The sequence below is a fragment of the Cheilinus undulatus genome, linkage group 5 (assembly GCF_018320785.1).
Source record: "Cheilinus undulatus linkage group 5, ASM1832078v1, whole genome shotgun sequence".
Classification (NCBI taxonomy): Eukaryota; Metazoa; Chordata; class Actinopteri; order Labriformes; family Labridae; genus Cheilinus; species Cheilinus undulatus.
In genome coordinates this window covers 34959350-34979431 of record NC_054869.1, presented here as the reverse complement: position 1 = coordinate 34979431, position 20082 = coordinate 34959350, and the positions used below count along the sequence as shown (strand labels likewise).

At 37.5% G+C, this 20082-nt stretch overlaps 1 protein-coding gene across 4 annotated transcripts in view; it reads right to left on the bottom strand.

Moving 5' to 3' along the window:
• sh2b3 (SH2B adaptor protein 3) overlaps nucleotides 1–20082 on the bottom strand; it is a 110355-nt gene that overhangs the window by 79495 nt on the left and 10778 nt on the right. Inside the window, exon 2 of one of the 4 annotated variants that reach the window (XM_041787048.1) lies at nucleotides 15993–16069. The exons of 1 other annotated variant lie outside the window; for it this stretch is intronic. The gene's annotated coding sequence lies outside the window, so the exon portion shown is untranslated. Of the gene's footprint in view, nucleotides 1–757; nucleotides 840–2437; nucleotides 2791–15992; nucleotides 16070–20082 lie in introns of those variants that run through there. 2 more of the 4 variants (XM_041787050.1, XM_041787051.1) reach the window with 2 other exon arrangements.

Here is a 20082-nt window from a genome sequence, read left to right as displayed (position 1 = left end):
CATGTAATGCACATGTAACCCAAAGACATTACTGTAAGTTTTTCATTAGTGTATGGCTGTATTTGGAAAAAATCATATCCTTCATTTATGATAAAAATCAAATGTTTTGCCAGTTTCTAAAAAAAATAGACTACCAATATTTTAAAAAATATTTGTAGTACAGGATGGAAAATTGTATTTTTTTACAGTGGAAAAAATGTAATTAAATAACGGTAACCGCCAAAATGAGTTTTAAAATCTGGCATATCGGATATTGGCTAAAACCCATATTTATACACTATCAGTAGGGCAAAGGACACATTTTCGAAGAATCTCGATTGGCCTGAGCTGATGCAACCATGGAGCTTGTTGGTTTATGGAGACCGCCCAAAGATGATTCAATGTTGTATAATCACCAGCAGACTTGCTTCATTCTCCCTTGAGTGTAACGCAGCTGAAACACTGACCTGTTTTGTACTTAAAATAAGAATAATTGATTGGTTTCAGGAAATGGGGTCATGAACTGAATGATGGTGAAATTCTGCATTATTATCTATATAAACAAACTGGTGAAATCAGGTAGGATATCTCACCATAAACCTCCTATCGCCGGGAAAGCATTATTGCTTTAAGAATTTGAGGATATTTTTAAAAGACACAAACGTGCACTTAACAAAAAATGTCAATATATAACTAAACTGCTGAACAGACATCAGTTACAGGAGGTTTAGCATCATTTATCAGTCTTTAAACAAGAATACCTATACATGGTACATACCATTTTCCTCAAGCGCAGCAGAGAAAGGTCTTTTCTAAATACAGGAAGTATGAATGTACATGTGCATTACGCGTGTGTCACACGGGGAAGGGGGGGTCAGGCTTTGGTCCAACAGATCACAGAAAACCACAAGAAATAAGGGAAGGGGGGGGGGTCGTTGTGGTCGGGCTGAACATGGAGCAACATGTCTTGTTATCTCTCTGCTAACTTCTCCCTCCCTCTGAGTGACGACATTGAAGAAGAAAAACTCCTAAGATGTTGTCAACGCAGCAAGGCTTCATATTTTTTCATTGAACATAGCCGGGGACACACCTACGTCAGTGAGGAGAGGAAAACTTGGCAACATTTAATATTGCGTCACTAAAGCTCCTGGAAGAGTCCTGTCACAACAACTAATCCCCTTCCTGTACTTTTCAGAGCATGCTCAGTGCGTGCTGCCTTGTGCCCCTGCAGCTGGCCCCCCCAGAAGCCTGTTTCTATCTGCCTGGCCAGCCCAGGGATGACTCAGCACTGACTTCAGAATATGCATACACAGGCACACACAGTATACCATACACACACATCTGCAGACACACACTTCCTCTGCTTCGATACCTCTGGGGGTTTGACTATGGGTCTTTGTTCCCATGGTTTTCCTCCCTGTTCATCCTCTCTGTCCTCTGTTATGAGGATTTCCAGATCCTTTACTTTGACCTTGACTTAGGGGCCTAACAGGGCATTCAAGCAGTAAAAGGAAAAAACCTGACACAATTTTGTGTCTCCTTTCCCCGAGCTGAAAAAGAGAAAACTTTCCAACACAACAGACACGGTCTGCTTTCCCTCCTTCCTGTCTTCCTCACTTTTCTCATCACTTCCTCCTTCTCGTTCTGAATGCTGACATTCTTTGCCGTCACACAAGCACACTGATTGCTTTCTTTGTGCATCTCATGTGCTTTATAGAGATCTGGCACAGCTTTCCAGCAGCATCACACACCAGAAGCAGCCTCAGCAGTCCTGAGCAGCCAAGGGACTAGTGTGGGCATTAGTTGCAGGTTTAAAGGGCATAAAAATATCATGTTAAACCAAATCAATCCTCCTGCTTCTATTGCCAATCTATGACACTGAAAATACTGAAGTTTCAGCTTGACAGACATACATGCCAAATAGGTTCCTGAAATATAAGCTGTCAAGACCCAGACTAAAAATGACAGCCAACATTTTGGTAACACTAACCAATGCTAAAGGCCATTTACAACCACAATCTTTGATTCTGACATCTTAAATGTAAGGTCTGGGGCACAGATGGCACAGCGGTAAGGTCACACCCATGCACGTGGGCAGCCAGGGTTCATGTCGGGCCTGTAAATACTTTCCTGTCCTCCTCTACAAATAGAGGCATTAAATAGCCCAAAAATATATCAGCATGGTCTTGCCATTGGTCAATGTTCAATCACTGTAAATACTTTCAAGTATTTTAGACATTATACATTTGGAATCAATTTTTCAAGGAACAAACAAGCATTTAAAATGTCAATAAACTAATTGATCCCATGCAAACTAGTGTGAATGTTAGAAAGGTTGCCTCCTCTACAAATGATTTATTTAAGAATTCACCTTAAGACTTTATTCTGACTTGCATGAATCTGAAGAGTTTGATAAGTTTAAAAGTAAATATCAAAAATTGTGTAGTATTGCTCTTACCTTACCTCCTAAAGTGTTGCTCCAAACACCAGAAGTGGAAGTTAACAAATATTCCTTTTTTTCTAGGGACAGCTTAGACTGATTTTAATCAAGCAGGAAGGAAGCAGGATGCATGAAAGACACACACAAATTGATCTTGTCAGCACGAGTAACCTCATGACCGCGGTCAGCTCACTGAGTGGAAGCTTGAATCAACCTCAGGACATACTAGGGGGGTGAATGTCTGGTCACATCACCAAAAAATGGCCCAATAGTAACGTGGCAGAGATGTCAGAGAGCTTAATATTGCCACTGATGAACAAAGTTCTCCAGGCTGTGACCTACTGGGAGGAGGGCTGTCACAATACCAGAATTTAAAACATGCATTTCATAATATTTAAAATAAATCAATCCCAATTCAATTAGTCAGTTTTAGCTAATGTCTGCTTTAAAAACTCTTGCATGCAGTGTCATTTGCACACATACATTGGCATTAATAACATATTTGTGCTATTTAGGTTGTGCTCTCTCTGATTTGTTTATGCAGCTTTTGGTTTAAAAATGTATTAAGCCCTTTATTTTTTCAAGTTTTACTACTTTTTGACAGGGGTGTCCTGATCAGATCAGATCAGAGCCGATAAGTTTTTAATTGCTCGGAGATAAGCAATTTGATCCCTTCAGCCCAGCCAATCATTTATATCAGCTGTCATAAATGGACCACAATTTATCATTTTTTAATCATTGTGTCTCACCTGGACTTACTGTCTTAAAAAGCTTCAACCATCAACCTTGTGGTGCACAGTCAAGCTCTAAACATCCTTTTGTTCAGGACAACCTGGGCTTCAGGAAAATGTGTGTGCTACAGCATTGGTTCCCAACCTGGGGTCCGGGACACCCCAGGGGGGGGGGCCCAAAGATCTTAGGGGGGGGCGAGGCTTTGTCTGCTCTGAGGCTGCCAAAATTAGATTTGCAAATATTGACTTAAACCATGTTCAAATATGAAAAATCAATTAAAACACACTGATTAATATTATTGACTAAAACCATGATTAAGTAGTTATTAAGTAGTTTACTACACTGTGCTTCAGTAATGCCACATTGAATTCTAAAAAAGTTGTGGGGCTATAAAGACTTTAGAAAAAACTGAACAGAAACTAAAATGAGATTTTTCATGTGATACGCACAGTAAACAATAATGACTACTTTTTTTTTGCAAAAACTTGTTCTCACATTTCCTGAGGACCAAAAAGTGAAAAAATAAACATTCTGTGACAAGAAGTCTTTAAATATTCAAATATTTAAAAAAAAAAGTCCTTGCACTTTTTGGTTGAGTTGTTGTTCATAGAAGTTCCTGTCTGCAGTGACACACAGGAACACATCACAGCCTCTCTGTGTCTCTTTCTCTCTATTATGAGCCACTCAGGCTCTCTTCTCCACTTTTAAAGTGTTTGCACATGCGCTGATTGGCAAAGCATGACATTACAACGAAACAGCTGTGGTGGCTTGTCATCCACTGGTTGTCGCAGTCTGTCACAGTGGGGGAAATTGCAATGTCGGCTAATTCTAAAGCTAGCAGCAGCGAAAAATCGATAAATGGATTACAAGATGGATTGAACAGACTTTTAGTTTTAGAGTTACTGGTGTAGATTTAATCTTTAAAGACTCAAGAAAGTCATCCAAGTTCCAGGCTCACTATAAAATGTTCTATAAGAGCTACAAAGGCATGGTTAGCGTCATTAGAATGGTACAAATGAGGGCTTTTAGTGGGAAAAACAAGTAAGTAGCTTCAATTTATGACTCAAATGTTATTTAGCTTTGAATAACATGAGTCTCTTCTTGTCCGGTACAGGGGGTAAAGTGGTGTTGTTTTGAATTCATTTTTTGACTTTAGTTTTTCTTGTGACCACTATTGTCAAGCTAATTACACCACTTCTGAGTGGAATTGCAATATTTTTGTTGAACTGAGGCTTTTTTTACTGCTCAGGTTAAGCTGTTTTGACCACATTAAGTGAATTTTGGATTCGTGTCTGATTTCATCCACACATCTATCTTTTTTTTGACTAATTATTAAAGTGAACCTGAGCTATTACACTATTTTGGGTAGAAATTTGATTTTAAACACTTTATAACAGTGTTAGCTGTACTAAGTTAAATGGAATAAGCTTGAGACATCTAGAAGTTCATGTTTGCCTAAGTTATTTTTGTAAATAAAAACCACTGAAAATCCTGTCTAGGCAAATATGAGTATCATATCGGGGCTTGGAATCAGTAGATACTTGAATCAATAAGGACATTCCTACTTTTTGACAAATTCATCAATAAAATGAGTGAGATTTTGTCATTTTGAACACATGACATCAAACAGTATGAAAATAAATCAGAAAGTAACTTTTCAACCTTTAATGAGAGCACATCCCTGATGCTATTTCAAACAAAGCTCAAACATCAGAAACATTTCCAGGGAAATACTGATTATTTAAGGAAAGAGATGCTCTGCTATTTTTTTGTGCATAACTCAGGACCTTTATATCAACAAAGAGACAAAGAGAATGAAGCTTATACAACAGAGAGAGAATTATCAGTGCCGCTGGTGGAAGCCCTGTTACAGGGAGGTCCTATTTATATCTCAAGAGCTTGGTATCAGCTCTCACACACCACTGTGTGCTCCCCGTTGTCCCCAGTTGGAAGCAGCTCTTGTTTGAAGCAACAAACACACGTATACAAACACAGACACATGCAGGCAAAAAAGAGGTCTCTGAGCTTTCAGGTCATGCATTCATGGAAGAAGACAACTTCTATTGGTGCATGCTAATGTCAGTGAAAATTGCCCAAGATGAAGCAAAAGACTCAGAGTAGGTGGAAGTAAACAGGAAAAAACAAAAGCTTAAGTCATGTAAAACTTAAAAAATAAATCATATTTTTTAAGCTTGATGAGTTTCTTATTGTAATTGTAAGACTTCTCTTGTACACCGTATTACTTTTAGGGCTTGTGAGTGCAGAGAGGCTATTTAACACTTAAAATAATGTTAAATCAACTTATCATAATAGCTGTTCATTATTTCTGTTGATTATTTCTTTTTAGCTAAAATGAAAACACAGTATGTTGACAATTTTGACAGCTTTTCTGGGCCTACTATGGCTAACTTATGCATTCATTGATGTTTTCTATGTCAGACTATTAAGCAAGAAAGTTAACACAAAAAGAATAGCTTTGAGAAAGTTGTCTCAGAATTTAAGCCCATGAGCTCCTCTGTTACTCTTCTGTTCATTATCAGACAGGGTTTGTTATAATCATGGTATAAAATGAAATTTACAGCTAGCCACATCCTCTGACCTTTATATATCTAAAGTCTTATTTCCGATATCAGCCGGATTCAATCTATTTCTTACGACTCAATTACTCTGCATGGCATCAAGGCTCCATGAGACATAAAACACCACAGATTTTCCCGTAAAACTGGCAAGGAAAAAATAAATAAGTTTTTAAAAAAACAGCAACATGTGGATCAGAAGGTTTAGGATGAAAAACAGATTTCATTACTACCTTTGAATTTTCGCTTTCTGAATCACCGGATGATTCACAGAGTCAGAGGGATATGTCTGAAAGCAGGGAGAGAGTAAGTGAGTGTGCAAAGACATTGGGGGGGGGGGTGTTGGAAAGAAAAAGGGGAGGGAGGGAGTCTAACAAGAACGGGAAGAGGAGGAGGAGGCAGGAATAGACAGAAAGACAGATGGGGGGATAATGAGAAGGCAGGCAGGAAGTGAGAAAAACAGAGAAGAAGAAAGGAGAGAGAGGGGAGGAGACGGCGCCAGGTTTGTGAGTGAAGGTCCAGGTGGCAGAGCAAAAGAGGAACAGAGACCAAAGGATCTGTGCGCTGCTCTGCCCGGGCAGAAATCACAGCTACAGGAAGCCCTGCCCTGCCCTGGCAAAGAGGGAGCACAGCACAGAGGCAAAAAACCCTCCATACACTCACCAACACACATACAGCATACTAAAATGAACTCAGACTAGGAAACAGCACTTAAGTATCATTATACAAGACTACTTACTTTAAACATTTTAGGATTGTAATTAGATTTTCTTGAAAGCTAAAATTAAGCACCTTAAGGAGAAGTTTGTGCTCCAGGCTGACAATTAAAACGTATTCCTCTGGTAAAAGTCGACCTGCTTGAGTCTTACTTGATATATTTGAGAAAATAGCACATCTACCTTGATACAACGGGGTAATGAGCCGTCTTACACAGGGACTTTTGAACAGACAGCAAGTGGAAAGTGCTACTGTCAAGCTGGATGATGGCAAGTTTTACTCTGGGAAAAACTTTCACAAAGACTGTGCACAAAGTACCATCAATCTAAATTAAGTTCAGTTTTTAGAGACTTAAATTATGAATTATGAATTATCTATATCTAGGTGTAGCCTAAATCAGCAGTAGGTAATTTTAGTCCATCATTAAAACTGTAAGAAATCAGGTTTTGCTCTGTCCTTGGTAAGACTGCAAGTCATGATTTGAATCCTTTTTTTGTTTATCTGCCTCTAGACACCAATCACAATCATTCACAGTATTTACCAAAATTACACCTCATGCCCATCTTCTCTAGTTAATAGATTTGCAGCTCTAAAATCAGCTGGGTGTTTGCGAACTTGAAATACTTTGGTTTAAATAAGGATGTTTACTTATGCATAATGCATGCATTTTAGATGTTTTAGATGTGCTTAAAATTATGGGTTGACCAATAACAAATTTTCAGGGCTGATATTGATACAGATGATTAGTAGTGCATGTGACCAATAACCAATATGTTGAACCGATATACATGGCATAGGTAAAAGTTAGGGATGCACCGAAAATTCTCTCTGTTCTTCACTCCGTGCATAATGCGGCACTTTTACGCACAGCCAGGAGGTCAGTGCCGTTTTGTTTCACTGTTTCATTCACTGTGCCAGCCAAGTTTGTAAGAGGAGGGACTGACTTTCATTCATTTTATGTCAAATATGATCAATAAGAGTTATAATACTGCACAGCTGAGGCTCGCGGTGAGAGGAGTTAACTCTCTCCACAGCGCACAGATTGGCTCATCTGTTTGTGTTCCAGACTGGTCAGAGGAGAAATTTCGCTGGTTGATCCGGAGCATTTATAAGTTGTATGTCTGAGGTCAGAGCAGACTGTGTTGGTAAATATTTTACTAAAGTCCCATTAGTTTACAAAACAGCTCCAGTTGTGTGAGTAGGGCATTTACGTTCACATGGAGGTGTCGGGCTGCATGCTGCCTGTCTCCCTCTCTACCAGGCTACATGAGGCAAAAACACAAGAACTGACTACAGACAGATAAGAAGAGAGGACAAACATCAGGTGGTGTTGGAGAGGAGGACGTTTTTGTTCCTCTGTCTGCCTTAAAAATCGGCACCACCACCATGTGGGCTTGATTTCAGTTTAAGAAGAGATCTTTATTATGATCCCAAAAAGGGGCACTAAGCTGTCTTTTTTATAATTAGTTAATTATTTACAGGTTTTTAGTTTTCTCTAGTTCTATGCTTTTTATTTCCAAAATGTTCCAGAGAGACCACCGCAGCCGATCAGTGTTTTTTTTCACTTCTGGGTTTAAAGCCTTTCCAGTCACCGTTTTCAATACATTAATTTGAATTCCCACATTTAGTGATGAGAAGATGTGCCATGAATTTAGTCATGCATTTTTAACATTTAAAATGTTTGAAAAAAAAAATCTAATAATTGTAATTTGAAAGTGTTTATCAGTTACAAAGTTTGATAAAACAGACGGCTGCCACAGCACTGTTTAATGTCTTTCTTTTTGGCCAAAAAGCTTTGGGCTGTTTAGGGGGTACTTGGCTGAACAAATACTTCACAGGGGGTACATGACTGAAAAAAGGTTGAGAACCACTTATTTAATGTATACATGAGTGGTGTCAAGTTAAACATTTTATTTTGTATTTTATTTTATTTTATATTGTGCATTGTTGGAATGTCAGTGCTTAATAAATATTTACATAATTTCATAATTGATGTATTCTTTGAAGCATTTATATTAATTTATGCAGTTGCAATTGATTTTAGTGAGGTTAGTACACAGTCATAGCCATAAATGCAATGGTACTAATAACTGGCATAATAATATATTTTGATGTTTCGGTTTTCAGCCTTGGTTTCCTCATTTTTGGTTTTCCGTTTCGGTCAAGAATTTTCATTTCGGTGCATCCCTAGTAAAACTGCATTTTAAAAATTTAAGGAAAATGAACAATTTAGCACTAGGTCTGTTAACATGTGAAACCGTACAAAGCAAACATTCCAGTAGCAGGAAACAGGAAGTTCTGCTGTGCACTCCCTGTGTCAGTACCACCTGGGTCTCAGTAACCCTGATTGGCTGGTAGCTGTGTGACATCAAGCTAGTCAGGTGGTGTTGTGTGAGACTGTACAGTGAAAACAAAACAAGAAGGGAAGACACACCTTGCAGAGGAGCCAAAGCAGCTCCACTTTGATTTTGGGTGATAACCGGGGAAATAAAATTCCTATACAGATAGTCAGCTAAATACCAAGGATTGATATCAATAATCAGCCAGGCAGATAATCAGTCCACCACTAGTTTAAAAGTGGTTACATGTCGCCTGTTGGGCAGTATTCATTGCTGTTTCTGGTGGATTATTGTTGTTTTTGATGTTAGGCACTACAGCACCATGATCAAGGTTATCTACTGAGTTAATCATCTCCTGTCTGTTGCAGGAGATGGTCCATAGCAGGGCTATTCAATTACAAATTGAACTGGGCCAAATTTTAAAATAAAGAAATGAAGCCGGGCCAGACATGTTTGATGTCCAGTAAGCAACTGGTAATGTCAAACTTTGAACTAATACAGATCAATTTGATGAAAAATGCCATTTTTATTCATATTCTCCCTTTTAAATTTGGCAACATAACAAAAACGCATCAAAAGTGCATGAAAACACAACAACAGAGCTGTATTTGATCATGACCTGAGGTAGCAGAAATGTTCTGTCACTTGAAAATAATAAAATAAATAGAATAAAAAATCTATAGAAATTCTGTAAATAACTTAAGTCACATTTTACCCAGACATATCTTAAAGTGCATAAAAACTAAATTTGCACAGTTATAGCTACAGTTGAAAAGAGCATGTTTTATACCTGGTATCTTGGGACTACTTTTGTCGGCATCGCTAGCCACACAGTGTTGCATTCACGGTCTGAAATACTGTGGGAATTTATGAAAACTTGCAAAACAGTTTGTCCTCTGCATCTCTGGCATGACCACAGGCTGGGCCACTTGGGGGTTGGTTCTGGGTCGTATGTGACCCCCAGGCCACCAACTGAATATGTCTGGTCTATAGTAAAGCATGGAGGACTGACTTCAGCTCAGGGTGTATTCTAGCTCTGCCTCCATCTTGCTCCAACCTTGCCATAAGACACCTGACTTTGCCACAGATGTTCACAGTAATCTGGCAATCTTATTTAAGTATGAAAAGTGCACTGCAGAGTGTCTTCAATTAAAATTGTGAATACCTCAAATTTACACCAAAAGGATTAAAAAATATTGTGCTAAAAGTACACTTTAATGTGTAAAAATCAGTGTGTTAAAAATGAACACTACAACAGAGTTAAAATATTAACACTTTCCAAAGTGTTGATTTAACTTGGAACCTGCAAGGATTATATAAACCCTAAAAAAGGGAACAATTCAACACTATAGGAGTTGAATTCACACTGATGATTTGCTACATGGTTGCCATGTATCGGACTCAAAAACCTCCTCTAGTAACCAAAAGGCCAATGTCACTTAGGCTTTGTTCAATATTTTCTACAGTCAGTGGGTTTACTACAGATAACCTCAAACGATTAATTATTTGTTGACAGGAAAGGAAGCATATTCATTTCAGTTCTGTTATCAGCAACTTAGTGAATGACTCCTGGCCTTTTGTGCTAAATAGACAGTGACAAGAAGACAATATTTTGAGAGTAAAACAATTTTGACAAAAAAGAATGACCTCCATTATTATCAGGATAGTTCTAAAACAGAATTTTAAATTCTGATAGATACTCATACTTCTAGAGAAGGGAAAGTCTTGCATAGAATTTATTTTATAAAAACACTCAGGCTAAGGAGGATTAAGTATTCAAAAGTAGCCTTAAGGGATTTCATGCTTTGATTGTTTCTCACTTTTAGCACATGAATGCAAGCCTACTTCATTCTACCCTTTGGTACACAAAGATTTAGCAAAACTAAAATAATAGTTTTATACAAACTCATAAGCAACTATTACGCAAGTCTGTTATCAAAAGAAAGAGGCAAGAAATTCCCACTAAACATTTACCATTCATTATAGTTATGACAGGCACAACAGCCTGTTCCCCTATTAGCCAGCATACCTGTTAACACAAACTGACACCATGTGACCCTTTCCCTTCATGTTTTATACTTGAATGCAACAAGCTACTGTGTATGATGCAGAAATGACATAACTTGACAATGAGTACAATAGATGCTGGTTGAAGTAAAGACTGATCAGCAAAACGAGAGAGGAAAAGGCCCAAACGAAAAGGATGTGCAGCTGAAGGGACTGAACCGCGGTGTCCCTGTTGGTGTGAGTGAAATGTGAAAGAGCTCTGATACTGAACAAAGCAGAATGCGAGAGGCACACCGCTTACATAATTAAAGAACATATTGTCAAGGAGGAAGTTGGCCTGAAACACGATATAACCCCAGTTAGATAACTTTAACTTCCCATAGCCTGAGGAGAGCATCAGCTGATCAGGGTAAAACAAGAGAGGTGATGCTCAGCTGAAGTCCTCCACAAAAACATCAGTAAAGGAAATTATTTTTTCCCCATCCCGTGTCACTAACACATAAAAGGAGTCTACTTTAAAAGCTAGATACAAATCATTGCTATTAAATGAGGAGAGACAGCATTAAACATTTTGTGTAACACGTTATGAAGGGAGATGCTAAAATATACCACACTGTACTGCTCTGAGGCAAGGACAACTTTTAATCTTCCAAGTTTAGCATTTAGTGCCATTGATGCCCTTGCCCACAGCAGCTTTGGGCCTTTTCTGGGTCATAATTCAAACATTTCTCGGTATGTTAAAAGTAAAGCCAATTACCACAAACTCTGTTCTTACTAGGACATATTTTTGTAGCATATTAGCTCTTAATAAGCCATCATAAAGCATTTTTCAATGATTAACTGTATAAAATTACAAACAATGGCAATGGACTACAGGTTTACCTTTTATTAGTAAAATTAAATAAATAACACATTTGTGTTTATTCTTTAATAGATCTAATATTCAATCTAGCTTAAAGTTCACCTACATTTGCCAAAAAAAATTAACAAATTCCATGTGGAGTCCCCCAGGGCAACATACTTGGTCTGATTCTATTCTTTCTGCAAATGCACCCCACTTGGGGTCCATTTTGAAAAAGGATTACTTCTCCATTTTTAGGCTGACAGCTTATATTAAAGTTCCTAATCCTTTGGGCTCACTTTCAGACTGTCTCAAAGGCATTAGAGCTCGAATGGCTTTGAATTTTCTCTGGCTCATTGAAAGCAAGGCTGAGGTCATTATATATACTGGGGCTGCACCAGCCCCAGTATGGACCTGTCCCCTCGTTCTTAAACCCTCTGCGCAAAAAACTTGGGGTGATAATGGACAAAGGTTTTAAAATGGATCAGCAGATCAAGCCAGTTGTTAGAGCCAGCATCTTCAGACTGCAGGGTTTGGTCCTTTTTAACTCTGACTAACTCTGAGAAGGTTTTGCATGCTTTTATTAACACACATTTTGATTAGTGTAATGCACTTCATGTTGGTGCTAGCTAAACTGTCTTCATCATCTACAGCCTTCTCTGAATGCTGCTGCTTGTCTATTAACTGGTTAACGTAAGTATGAGCATGTTTCTACCATTGTTGTCTGTCTTCACATGCTCCATGTGCGTTTCAGGATTGATTTTAAGATTTGATTACCCGACTTAAATCATTAAAAGCGGTGGTGCCCTCTTATCTCTCTAACCTCTCAAAACTCACATTCTATCAAAGACACTCAGATCCACCCATCAATGTCTTCTGACCGTCCCAAGATCTAACCTGAAGCAAAAGGACAGTCGAGCCTTTCATTAGCAGCACCAAAGATCTGGATTGTTGTGCCTCCACATGTTCAGCTGTCCCTAATGCAGCCTAAGACTGGGCGATATGGATTTGAAATAATAAAGATATTTTCATGCTCCATGGCGATATTCTATATATATCTTGATATATCTATTCTGTAGGAAAAGAGCAGAAACAGTTAGCCTTTGGTCAATTTAGTTTGGACCTGTCCACTCATTCTTAAACCCTCTGTGAGGGTTTTGCATGCTTTACTACCAAGTCTTATAATTGGAATGCACTTTATTTTGGTACTAACTGAACCTCTCTTCATTGGCTACAGCCTGTTCAGAACACTGGTGCTTATCTTTTAACTGGTAAAGATAAATCTGAGCATGTTTCTAACACATTAGCCTCTCTTCACACGATTCATGCGCATTTGAGGATCGTTTTTAAGATCAGATTATTGACTTATGAATCATTAAAAGCGGTGGCGCCCTCTTATCTCTAACCTCTTAAAACTCACATTCTATCAAAGACACTCAGATACACCCATCAGTGTGTTCTGACTGTCTCAAGATCTAACCTGAAACAAGAGGATAGTTGAGCCTTTCATTAGCAGCACCAAAGATCTGGACTGCTGTGCCTCCACATGTTCAGCTGTCCCTCATACAGCCTAAGGCTAGGAGATATGGAGCAAAACGATAACTTTTTTTGTTTTTTTTTAAGCTCAATGGCGACATTCTATATATATCTTGATATATCTATTCTGTAAGTTAAAAAAACAGTCATCTTCAGTCAAATAGACATGAACCAGGTGCAGGTATTTAAGAAAAAGAAAATTAATTGTATTTAATATATAAGAAAATAGAGGTAAGGGAATGGAGAAAGTGTAGGCATTAAGGTAGGAATTTGTGTAAGAATGTATATTCGGACGTGAAGTAGGACTGGCCAAAATTATAATCACAACTATTTTTCTCAGTACTGAGATCATGATTATTAATCTGACATTTTCTAATTTAAAGGTCACATTTTTACACAATTTATCTTTAATTTTGAAACCCTGATGTCTGTCCACTAACCTCTTTCCAGGGTGAAACAGACAAGAATTCGTCTCTAGCATTTTAGCCCCTAAAGTGTGTTCCGATATTTAGTTAAATATGACAGCAGCCCCCAATGCATCAAACGCACCACTGATAGACTAAACAATGTTTGTATTGAAAAGCACATAAAGTAAGGAGTGAATGCCAAAGAATTAGACTTAGTATTCAGTATCAATTCTTATCTAAGAATGGATTTTATCAAATAGCTCTTAATAGCTTAGCTTAATCTGGCTGCTTAGGGAACTCATTTAGTTAATAATAGCTAAACTAAGACATTTCCTTAGTAAACTGTTATTTGCTGTAGCTACTTGTATTTGTTGCTCATTTATTATACATGTCTGTTGTAATGTTTTATGCCTAGTATACGTTACCTTCGGTTTGGAAAATGCTCTTATTTTGAAAGTCCAAAGAACTTCCGGTTTTCTCTAGTTAAGTGGTAACTTAAATACAACGAAAGAACACAACATATCACCCAGCCCATGTTTTGAATAAAGACGGAGATTATTATTGATATTAATAATTTGTAGGTCCTGTAGCTTTTGTATTGGCTTTTTTGCATTGTACAGTACTTTGTCAACTTTTTTGTTGCTTTTAAATGTTCTGTGTAAATACTTTGGATTAGAACAGGGCTGAACGATTTAAATAATCTAGCTGCGATTTTTATTCCCCAATATTGTGATTGTGATTTGATATGCAGGTATTTATGAAGATCCTTATTTTATGTATTTTCCAAAAAACACAAGCAATTAATCATTCTATATCATAACCAACACAATTTTAGATTAAATAAGGGCTAATAAAGTTTGAAAAAAAAACTAACTGTAATGTTTTTGACTCGTACTGCAAATCGAACATGAATTCTTGTATTGAAGAAAGTGATAATTTTGATTTCATTCTCATTCAATTAGAAAAACATACAAAAATGAAGAATTTAGGATTTATTTGTACACTATTTTTAAGAAATGGCACTTGAATGATTGCATGATATGTAATGCATAAAATCTCTGCTGCAATAAAAGGTTTTAAACTGTTATTTCTGTGCAAATTTCAGGTTAAAGAAATATTGCACCTTCTGCGATTTGAAAATTGCAGTGGTATATATTGCAATTTAATCTAATATGCGATTAATTGCCCAGCCCTTAGATTAGAATACGTTTTCTATCTTAATGCCTTTTTTGTCTTATGATGCTCTTGATTTCATAAAAGACTTGTTTTTTTCTCTGTAAGGCATCTGAATTATTGTATGCATGAATGGTGCTCTATAAATACAGTTACCTTTCCTTTCCTTACTCTGCCTTATTTCCTCCAAATTACTTCTTAGTGATTGTCAAATTGAATGTCGTTAAGCTTAATAATATGGTTTTCTTTCCTTATAACCTTTTTCAAACAATTTTCCTGACTTGCGTGTTTACACTTGGGAAACTTTTAGTTGCCTTTTTGTTGCAAATTACATATCATCAATCCAATTTTCTGGAATATTATCTACTGCATTCTCATATCAGATCATTATCAAATTCAAGTGGAAATTTTACAAGGGACTGGTAGGGAAAAACTATGTTAAGACACTATTTAAGTCAAATGTTGAACTTATCTTAAAAAAGTTTAGGAAGTCTTCAGGAGTTGTGTGCATATAAAAGCACAACATGGGTCTTATCACTTAGTAGTAGAACCACAAAAACATATTCATGCATAATAGGATGGTAACTCAATAAGATCACCTTTCATATTTCCAGCAGCAAGGTTTTGGCCTTTCAAGAACATCACATAAAAAGCATATATGTGGCTTACAGTGACTAATAAAGAGCAAATATGTCAAAAATATGGAACTTGATAAATGCTGTTCTTACTAGTGTCTGACTATCGTTTACGAACAAAACAAGTAGCCTGTTAGCTATGAGCTAATGAAGACTTATCCATTGTATTGTATGCATTTAGTTATTTTCATGTGTAAGCAGAATACTTTTAGGTACCATAGGGGTTTTGTTTTGGTTGGAGTATTCCCTCGTTCATTCCTGCGTTCCCACAACAATGCAGGCTCCAACACAACACAATGCTGCTATTCTTAAGACACACAGAAATAAAGCCCGGCAGCTTTCTGGCCATTTCCTGTGGCCTGGGAACCAAGAGAGGGAGGCAGGTTGGGAAAAAGCAAAACTAAACAAGAAAGGCTGGATCTATGACAGCAAGGAAATTGTTCAGCACAGGCAAGGATTTAAAGTCGGAAATCAATTGTGTGTTCGGGGATCAAGACCACTTTCACCCTCTGTACTGCAGTAGAATGGAAATCTGGGGTCTATCTTAAAAGAAAACAGTATATGGTCATTATGTGTCCAGCAATTTTCAATAACCACATGAAATTCTCACCATCAAGCATCCTTCCAGCTGTCCTGCATGCTACCAATGACAAAACGTCTCTCCACGGCCTGCAGTCTATCATTATCCTGCAAAGACAGACCCTGGCATGTCAAGGAAATACAAAAATACAGGGCTCCCAGAGACATAATGACAGGCAGAAAATGAATAAAGACAAGTTCAGTTTTGACTTTGGCTGCATGGGTAGTTGTGATGTGTGAGGTGAGGGGAGACGATGGGAACGAGGTCAGTTAATGACCGTCAGGCATGTTTTGTGCTTTTATCCTCACTTAGTTCATTTATCACACCAAGCTGCCATTTCTTAAACTTTACTTTCAGGGCTGAATAGCATAAATAAAATGAAATGTACCTAGTTGAACCACATGTAACTGTTTATAGAAAGCTTTGACTATGAGCTCAGTTAATCAGTGCCACACCATCTCTTGATGCCTTTCTTCTTCATCTGTGACCACATGAATAGCGTACAGAGCTTGGGAGCGCCATACAGACTGAAGGTGTGCTGTCTCGCCTTGCATTGTTGGGCGCCCTGCTGGCTTCTAGTCCTAGCTTTCATCACGGTTTGTTTTGTGGTTTATCAAAGTTTACAGCGTTGGCCTGCTAATACTTCTGATTTCTCTGAGCAAAATTATGCATATAAGAAACAAACTGATTCTTAAATATTCTTCTCCATAAAAAAAAGCTAAGTAGCTACAGCAACATATCATCGTCCTAACTTTTGTGACACAATTATCAAATCACTAGGGGTGGGAGAAAAAAAACGATACAGCATAGTATCACGATATTTTGTCTGGTGATATACATATATATATATATATATATATATATATATATATTAATTGCTGATATAAACTGAAGTCTATGATAATGGAAAAATAAAATTAATTGCTTGGACAACTGTTTGTCCAGTGTGGTTGGCAGAGGTGATGGTCATAGAGCAGGAGTAAGTAAGTACCACAAACATGGCAGCACCAGGAGAAGAACATTAGGAATGCAAGCAGGGCACGAAAGATATGGACAAGACACATGAGGTCTGCAAGAAGCACTACATAAAAATAAAATACTGTAGAATTACGACTAACATGAGGGCAAGACTAATGCTAAACCAGCTAAACAGTTGAAAAAACAGAATAGATTGCAATACAGTGCAATATATGGTATCGCAATACTCACTGTATTGCAAAATGTTAAAAATTGTAATAATATCCAATCATGACCCAAGTATCATTTTAATGTCGTATTGTAGGGCGACTAGTGATTCCCACCCCTACAAATCACTGAAACCAAATATTGATTTTAAGTTTGTTTCATTTTTTCCAAAATGGCAATCTCAAGAGATTTTCCTGCCATCTTGGCCGACCACGTTCACACTTCATGACTCCTTGTGTTACATTTAAGACTCAAATGACAGCAATGCAAACTGAATTTAACAGACTAGAGTAAGAGATAACATAGGACAGAGGTGTAAAGAAGTTAAAGGAGAAAGCAAGATTAAAGGGAAAATTGTCACTAAATTGCAGTGAATAAGAACCTGTTTCCACACAGCCACCGTTTTTTCCACTAAAATCAACCCACTACCTCAGTTTCAGAGGACTTTTGTAGGTTCGTTGTGAAAACTGATTTCAGCTTCTCCTAAAGTGCACAATATTTTCTTTTATTCAATAAAAAATAAGTAGAAGAACATGGACAAATGTAAGGGATTCCTGTCCCAGCTACAGCAGCAGTTAGAGATCTTGAAGTTAGTATTTCCTCTGCCTTTGCTGCTGACAAAGCTGATAACTGAAGTCTTAACTAGGGATGTCACGATTACAGATTTTCTTGGTGCGATTATCGTCAGAGAAATAATTGCGATTTTACGATTATCATGATTATTTTTGCATTAATTAATTTCACACAACCATGAATAAGTAAAATCACATGAACACTCCTAAGAGGTCTTGTATTTTAATTTACTTCCATCCTAGGATGCTCTCATAACAAAATAATATATCAACAATGTAAAGTAACCAATAAATACAAGAAAAATGACAATAATCCCATTTGGATGAACCACTTGAGTGATCTTAGCTGAGTAGTGTTTGAGTTAAAAAGCTATAATTCAGTCAGTCACATCTATTTTATATCCCTCAAATATAAAGACATTCTTCATATTCACAACTGTATTTATTACAGTTTCTCGTCAAAAACTAAATTATCCCATTTTTAGTTGGCATTTGAACACATCATAACATATAGACTACAGTTGTCTAATTTACTGAGGTTACCTGAACGCTTCATATTGTCCGTCTTCAACTTGTAAAGTTCGCTAACTAACTTCAATTCTGCTGATTCCACCGCAGATTTCTACACTGGATTAATATTGTTAACAAACAGGACTTGTTCAAAGTTTGGGAGCACTTTTCAGCATTTATCTGAGCAGCTGAAGAAGAAAACTGTCCTGAAGCAGCTTAAGTGAGGGATACCTTACTCCCAGCGCTGGAGGATACTGTATAATAGCATGCGACTCACGGGCAGCGTCTTTTTTCCTCAAGCCGACAGTTTAAGGTACATTCTTGTTTGATGTGATGCATGACACTTCTAGTTTATGCTCCCCTTGAAAGAACTGATATATGTTTTTACACCATTCTTATCTTAAAATGATGTTACGTCACAGAGCCTGTGAGACTCGACAGCAGTATCGATAAGCTAAAACGTTATTGATTTTGGGTATTTCAAAAACACAGATCCCCATCCCTAACATTGACATGACTGGACCCAGTTATTATTTACCTTTACTTTGGCGTACAACGCCAGGTGGTTATCCCGCAGGTGCTGGAGTATTGCCTGATTTCACAGCAACTTTTCTGTGGCATGTTTTAAATATAGGTTGGCTGTCTTCCACAATGACACTTTGGTCATTTTTTTGTATCCAAAAAATTCCTCACGGCTGACTTCAACCGTTTATTCGGAGGGAACAACTCTTCCTTTTCCATGCTGTAGTTTGTTTGGGACTGTGACACGCCTCCGCCTGCAACTGCAACCAGCAACAGGAGGCAGTGACACCAATTGTTGTTGTCTAACTTTGTTTTTGTTCCCGGCGAGTTGTGCTGACGTACCAATATGGGTCCGGCATAATCTTTTCTGGAAATTGACAGTATTTAGGAAATGTTACGATTAACTAATCATAAAGTTTAATACTGCAATTAATCGTGAAAACGGGTAATCTTGCCATCCCTAGTCTTAACCCTTGTTGATTTTGATTGGTCAGTCAGAGAAAAGTGGCATGGTGAAAAAACCATCTACAGTAAAGACCTTTTTTGCACAGAAAATACTGGACTATGTTGATTTTGTATTGAAAATAAGCAATGAGCTGTGGGTACAGACTCTAAACTCCCAAAACTGATGTATCATGATGTGGCGGTTCTGCAAAATTTCAACTATCGCAGAATTTCAGTATTATGATATTTTTGTTATCACAAACTTTGCATTGCCAATCTTACAGAGTTGTGTTTCTCAACAAAGTGGTCAGGACTAGTGATGTTCCTTTACCATCCAATTAAACACAACATATAATTGCATTCAGCCGACTAATTGAAAGTCAAATAAACACTTTCTATAAACCAACTTCACTGCAACTGTAAAAAAAACAACATCACGCCATAACAACGACAAGGTGGTTCACATAATGTGGCTAATGCTAGCAGCTACTGCTACAGACTATCAGTTCTTTTGGCAGATTAACATCCATATTCCTCAGTGAACGTTGTCACAAAATGCTTTGGTTAAATATGAGTATAACCTGACAACCTCTGGACAACTCTATCCCCATTCTCTAGCAGTGTTGGGTAGTGTTACTTTTGAAACTAACTCGTTAGATTACTGCGTTACATACTGAGGAAAGTAATTTGTTACGTTACTGCGTTACCTACTTCTAAAACTAACACGTTAGAGTACTTCTGCGTTACTAAATATTAAAACCTTTTGGCCACTCGTTCCACTCGGCAGTTTTTAAAACAACAGATAACGACCACATGTCTGCATTTGAGTGTGCAGACTCTAATGCCAATGTACAGCCTTATTTACAGCTATAATCTGTATCACTGCA